Source organism: Rhea pennata, chromosome 14 (assembly GCF_028389875.1).
Source record: "Rhea pennata isolate bPtePen1 chromosome 14, bPtePen1.pri, whole genome shotgun sequence".
Classification (NCBI taxonomy): Eukaryota; Metazoa; Chordata; class Aves; order Rheiformes; family Rheidae; genus Rhea; species Rhea pennata.
In genome coordinates, this window is record NC_084676.1 from 9,522,528 (window position 1) to 9,529,546 (window position 7,019).

The following is a 7,019-nucleotide window of genomic DNA, read 5'->3' on the forward strand; positions in this document are numbered from 1 at the left end:
CATTCAAAGTGGGAGAATATTATGAAACATAAAGGCTGTCGCATAAAATCTTTAGGAGGTATTGTATGATCCTTGGTTTAATTTAACCTTAAAATTTAAGTTTAAAATTAACTTAAAAATTAAGTTAATTTTATAATTTAATTATAAAAGCTAATAAACATAATACTTTTTCAATTTACATAACTCTAATGCTATTACACTTACTGGATATAAAGCATCTTGAAAAGGCAACATTTTGACTACGCCTCAAAGAGAGCTGCTTAATATAAGAACAAAAATGCTATTGTGTGTAGAGTTACGATGGTATTTAAAAAATGGTGCCTTGCAGAAGTCAACACATAGAGTAGACACGTAGATACAAGTCAGATGGTTCTTTTCTGCGTGGAGAGAGCAGGGCTGGTTAAAACCTGAACAGTTAAAGGCATGAAAAAATCTAGGGTATAATAAACAGAATGAAACACACAACATATGCTGTAACTTTAGGGAAATTAAGTATTTTGATTTAGTTGTAATAAAAAAGTTATTTTGCAATATTTCTATTTTGCAAAGTTATTTCTACTAAATGCTTGTTTTATTAAACTGGTATTTTCATGGCAATCTCTTCTTTTAGAACATTCTTCAGCTGCCTCCAACAGAACAAATAGATGGAAGAGAATTAAAAGCAAAGCCTCTGATGAGGGGAATGGATAAACAACTGGGAAATGTTGCTAAACTGATTATGGTCACATTAATAAATGCGATCATCATTAATAAACGTTATGTCTGTGCAGTACACTGGTAAGTAAACTCACTGTTTTACAAAATCAAAGGTTACTTCTGCAGAAGTAGCTAATATGAGAAATGGAGGAGCAATAAACCTTCTGCTAATCATGTGCGACTGGCAATGGCACAATAATGCCTTTCAGAGAACTCTGAGGTTTCAATGCCACTCCATACTGATTGCCTCTCAAAAATGTCACCTAAATCTGAACAAATGATCAGTCTTTAAAGCTCTAAATATATTTCTTGATTGCCAGCACTATCAAATTTGAATGTGTGCCGAAAACTATTTCTTACTATCTTCCACAACACCAAAATTATTCTAAAAAATCCTAACTCTATGTAGGTTAAACAATGCTACTCACATAATTCCATTATCTGCTATAAACTGTCGCTGTCTGTTGCTGTGTCAGAATAGTAACATCCCTAATCTTCTGCTTAATTGAAAAGAATTTAAGAAAAAGAAGCAAAATGATACTGTGCATTATTTTAAGGTCTTCCTCTTTTTTAGGGAAAGTGGAGTCATCTTGGTTTAAAACATAAGGGAGAACATGACAAGAAGGTAAGCATAGCTGTAGTATATCTTCCATACACAGCATCTTTCTTTACCTTAGCATGAACTATGTTATATACAGAAAACCAAAGCAATGTGCCAAAAAAGCCAATATATTTTCTATACATTGACAAACCTATTTTTCAGGAGAATGAACTTTCATATATGATGAAGAACACATTCTTTTCAAATTATATTACACTACAGAAATTGATGGAAGGACCATTTTCATAGTTTTGTTTGACAAGACTATTTTTCTTAGATAACTGAGGTTATTCCTAGAAACTTTGGTGAGTTGGAACACTTTAATACGTATTTCAAACGTAGAAGGAGAGATAAATATGAAAGATAGCAGTAAACCTCAAGTGAAAAATAGGGAAACATGGCTGTCCCTCTTTATGCCACAGACTTTCTGCGTGACTGTGGGCAGTTCATATAATCTCTCTGGCCCTGATTTTTGCTTTGTAACGGAGAAGTGTATTGTAAAAATTCTTGTAAATTATTCTTGTTAAAGGAAGTTCTCAACACAGTGGCAAATCTGTGTGCAAAAATCTGCTGAGGCCTGCTTTCCCAATCAGTAAATGGAAATAACATCTTTCATGCAGCTCCTTCAATTAACGAGCTCATCAGCTCATTAAGCTATGACAACCTATGTTACGTCAAAGATAATGTCTTGCTGCAGTTAATGTGTTATTGCTACTAAAGATCTATACATTTAGAACCATACACAAAGCTAGCATTGCGGAACAACTATGCTGAGTACCTCAGTCATTTTAGGGTAAACTTGTGGCTTGCACACCAGGGTACAGTTCTGTGATACAGACAGCCCCAAATGTGGATTGGGTGGAGCGGCACACTGAGCTCATTGTTTTCTTGTGAGCTGTTAAAACTACTGCGCCCAGTTGTGCTGATGTCAACAGGCTCCTTCCATAGTTTTGTACGAGCAGTACAGCCGTGTGCCCTAACTAGTTCATTGCCAGTCTAAGTAAATGCAGGTGCAGGATGCACACAGGAGGAAATCCCAGGGGCTGTGGATACTACAGTAAAATATTACTAAATAAAGGACAAAGAGTAAACATCAAGCACAAAAGGGACTAATGGGAAAATATCTGTCTCAGCTGAAAGTTTCATGCCACCTAATTCATTCTTGTGCTTGGACACTGGTGACACTATGTTATGCTATTTTATTTATTTTATTGTAGCATCTAGGAGTCCTATTTATCAACTAGTTTTCACGTTCTGCTTGACCTATCATAAAGCCAGAACAAAAAAGGAAGTTCTTCTCCTGAGGAAGTTCTTATCTTATAAATTGAGAAAAGACAAATACAGACAAGTGGGTGAGATTATGCAATTTAGAAGTTTTATTTTGCAGAGAAACATTTTTGTAGAAAATAAGACTCAACAGCAACATAAAGCACGAAAGGGAATTTCACAAGGTAAATCTATATGCCTCTGCTTGCATAGATAATTTGCTGTCCCTCTCCAAGGCATTAAAAATTACAATGCAGAACATCAGAGTGCCAAAGCTACATCTTTTGGCAGAAAGCAACAGTCAACACATATTTAGTATTTTAACTAAGAAGTAGACAAAGAAATTGGTGGCTGAGGAAATATGTAATTTTCTTTCTTAGAAAAATGGTTACAGAATTCTCTTAAATACTCACTTAGAAGATACAGGGGCCTCTTTGAGTTTAACAAGCCACATGGAAAAAAATACATATCTGTCATGGAAAACAATACAAAACAAAACAAAAAGTCGTGATGATTGTCAAGAAATGTAAGACAGATAGATCTGCCGAGCAAACTTCCCCCAAAACCAAGTCTGTGTCTGTGGCATGGAGTTCATTATTTCTAATTTTTTGCTGTTCCATTTAGGCTTTCCAACTTCATCTATCTCTATGACAACTCTTATCATAGTCTCACTTTTTTTCTCTAAGTGAACTAAGGGAACCATCAGTGAAAAATAAAATAGACAATATTAAATGACAGTAAGACATTCTTCAGAGTTCATTATGCAAAGTTACCAGGCCTGTTTGTGCTAGTGTGCCTGACTTTTGGATTTTTGGACTGATTCATACACATTTTTGGCTGTTATTTTCCTTTTCCTCAGTTGCAAATAGTATGGGCTTCCTTAATAAAATAATAATAAAAAAAAAACATTAAATAAAGAAGCAAAATTTTGGTCTCTGTTTTGCAGAAGATGAACAGAGCACAATTAAAATAATTAAAATTTTGTAGCACTTGGGTTCTGGGATTCAGTTCCTTAAGGAATGGTGAAACTGAGGCAGTAATAATCTTCCTTTGGAATCAATCAAGAGGAGTCATGGTCAAATTCAAATAGTAATCCAAACTATGTTCATCTATCTGTCCCTGAATAACTCATAAGCATGCAGCATGCTTTTCAGCGTTTATCTTACAGTATGCAAATGGTTGGAGAGTTTCTAGTAAAGCAAAGGTTTGTATTTAAGTTACATAGACCATGAGTTACAAGAATTAATTTAACAACTGTCCTTAAAGGGATATTTTTCACATTCTGCGGGACATGAGGCATGTTAAACTACTGAGACACAAGCAAACGTAGGGAGTTACACTTTTAAAAAATGTGAGTAACATGATAACATGATAGGAAATCACAGTACATCAGGCACAGGCATGAGAGCTTTAGTATCTCACTCCCAAAGGTTAATGATGTGTTCTTGAAGAACGACAGCCTGAGAGAGGGGCATGTCACATACACCTTCTGCTAATTTGGCCAAGCTGCGATCATGCACTTTCTGGCTTTCCACAAGCAGCACCCTGAAGGCAGAGAGGTGCCATGTGGGCATGGGAAAGGCTGCTACTGCATTCACGCCACTGAGGTGCCACCTCCTGGGAGAACCACGGCATGTCTCCGGTTGCCTGCCTCACACCAGTACAACTAACTCTTCCTTTTCTGAACACAGACAAAAGACAGATGATTTCATGAGACATAAAGCAGAACAGAACAAGGGCAGATTTGTCTCTGCAGCTATGTCCACTCTCAGATTCTCCTCTCTGTGGCTAGTTTCCACCTCTACAGTAGACAAGCCCATCATTGCAAGTAGCAAGGCTGCAGTTACTTCCAGAGATTATACATCACTGACTCTTCAGCTGGGCTTGAGGATTTTGTTAGGGAAGGGCTTGCACCTCTCCTAACAGAGGAACAACAAAACAAGCTCCTTCCCCATGCCAAACAAGCTTTGAATTACAGCTCATCCTGGCTGTAGCCCTCATCCAGCTCCTGCAGTGAGCAGGACCCTGGTGGGATTCCAGCTCCAAAGGCTCTCCACTCTCTGCCCCAGCCCTAACCCCTCTGCCTGGCACAGAACAAGAGATTGCCTCCCACCTCCCAACTCAATTGGGAGCTCAATTATAGCTTTTTTCTGACTCCAACCCTTATTACAGTTTTGCTATCTGAGCACGAAAAAAAAAATCCCAAAATTAAAAGCAAAACACAGCTTCCTTTGCTCCCTTTGTAAATGGTGAGGAATCACAGAGCATACCTGTGTCGTCTGCCTTCACCCTACTGCTTGCCTTAAGATTTGATGCTATTTCTGGAAGGCGTTTATGTTTTGCAATACTATCTTACAGCATGGCCTCCCTGTCATCTCCTAGGTCTCTTGTTTTAATAGACTCTGCACTGTCCTAAAGATGAGCAGAGGTGCATTTGGTGACTGGTAGCAGATTGCATCTCTCATCACCACAGGCACATTCTGCCCCAAAGGACTCCCTGTAATCCTCCCACAGACTGACACAAACCGCCTTGTCACTTGTGATATAAACCTATAGTTTATATGGAATTTCTAAGCATCACCTTCATGTTTTGAAATAAACAAAATCACATTACAAGGCTATGCTAAACCTGCTCCCTAGGCAACTGAACTACCTCTTTCTCAGAGAAAATCACAAAAGCTCTCATCAACCAGGGCAAGAGAAGACAGCCCTGGGTCGCCTATAGTCAGGGAAGACAGAGACTGTTCCACTCAATGCAGCCAAACACCCTAGTAGCACCCAGTCTGCCAGGGCTTCCATAATTAATATACATGAGAAGTAATATCTTTACTTTGCAAACCTTTCTGATTACCAAGAGCACTCTGGATTTGGTAACTTCAAACTATTGCGAACAGGTATGTAATTGCCCAGACTGAGGCCACTTTGCCCATAATCTCCAAGGGGAACAGACATGTATCCCCAGAATCCTTCCTAAACTAAGTTCAGGTATTATGAGACTCTATGTTTGAATTAGGTCTCATTACTAACCACAGGGTTAACCACAGTGCAGATGTGAGCTGCAACAGCTAGACAAGGACACAGACACTATAGTGTTATTTCATTGAAACAGGCCAACAACTGTAAGTGATAGCAATGAGGCGTAACTATTTTTACAATATCAGTGCTATACTAGTGTCAAGGATTTTATAAAATGTTTTTATGCTTTCTCAGGATGAAAGGTGGGGATGTGCATAACTTCAAAAATAGAACTAATTCTTTTAAAGCTTAACCTTGTTAAAAGAGTACATTTTTACAAGAAAAAGGCAAGAAAACATCACAGATATTTAAACTCTGATGAAAACATTACTCAGGTATGGGAGAAACCCTGTATGACAGAATCTCTTTGATCAACTTTTTACCAGGTATCAGCTGTGGAGAGGGAAGCAAAATATTAACTGCTGACTCAGTAATACAGGTGAGACACATTAGGTACCACTTTTCTTATAAATATGGAAAGAGCGCTTCCTTTCTAGAAAGAAGGTATTTATATGCTGATAGTGAGGTTATACTAAGGTAGTTTCTAGGAATCATATTGATAGGCAGAGGCAAAAAAAAAGAGATACATAAATTGTTAATATGGGACTATTGATGTATTTAAATGTGCAGGTTCTAGAAGATTTTTCTCAGCTTGCAGCTTCTCTTTGGAGCTAGAAGGGCACTCAATCAATTGCTCCCTCAGAGCAATTTAGAGATGTTAACTCTTGTTAATCATATAACAAGTGTTAGTGCCCAGCTTTGACATTAGTTAAGACTGTGTTTGCTCTCTCTATGGATTAAAGCTTTGAAACATCTTGTGGGAGACTACAGTAAGTATGCAGAGTCCATAGAAAGTGTACTGCCTCCCTAGGGAATACACTACTCCCTCAGATCTTTTGTGATTCAATAACAATTGTTACTGAAATAATCAGGATTCCTGATTAAGATAACAATGTTATTTTTATTATATATTCTCTTGATGGCTGCCCTGTATTTCTGGTTTCTAATTGTTTTGCTTCAGATTCCTCTTTAAACATCCTTGCGTGCCTCAAACTACAAATCATCAAATGTAGCAGTGGAGAAAAGAGGACATAGGACCAACAAATTATCTTTAGCTCTGACAGTGAGCCACATGTAACTGATCTGTGCAGTAAGAGTTACTGGGTTTCTTTCAAGAGAAAAGAGGGTGCTTTCTTTCTATTGTGTTTTATAACCACCTAACAAGTCACACATTTTGTTTATCTGTAAATTTAACAGCAAAACAAACTTTCTTGTCCAAATTCCTTAGTTCAATTGTCTCTTCTTGAAATCTTACTGCCTCTAAATGTCTTTTTTTTTTCCTCCTTCCCTCTAAAAGATTTATATCCTGTTATTAAATGAACTATTCTTCTACTTCTCTTTTAAACATCATTTGCTTCCTTTTTTTATAGCTAGAGGTCGA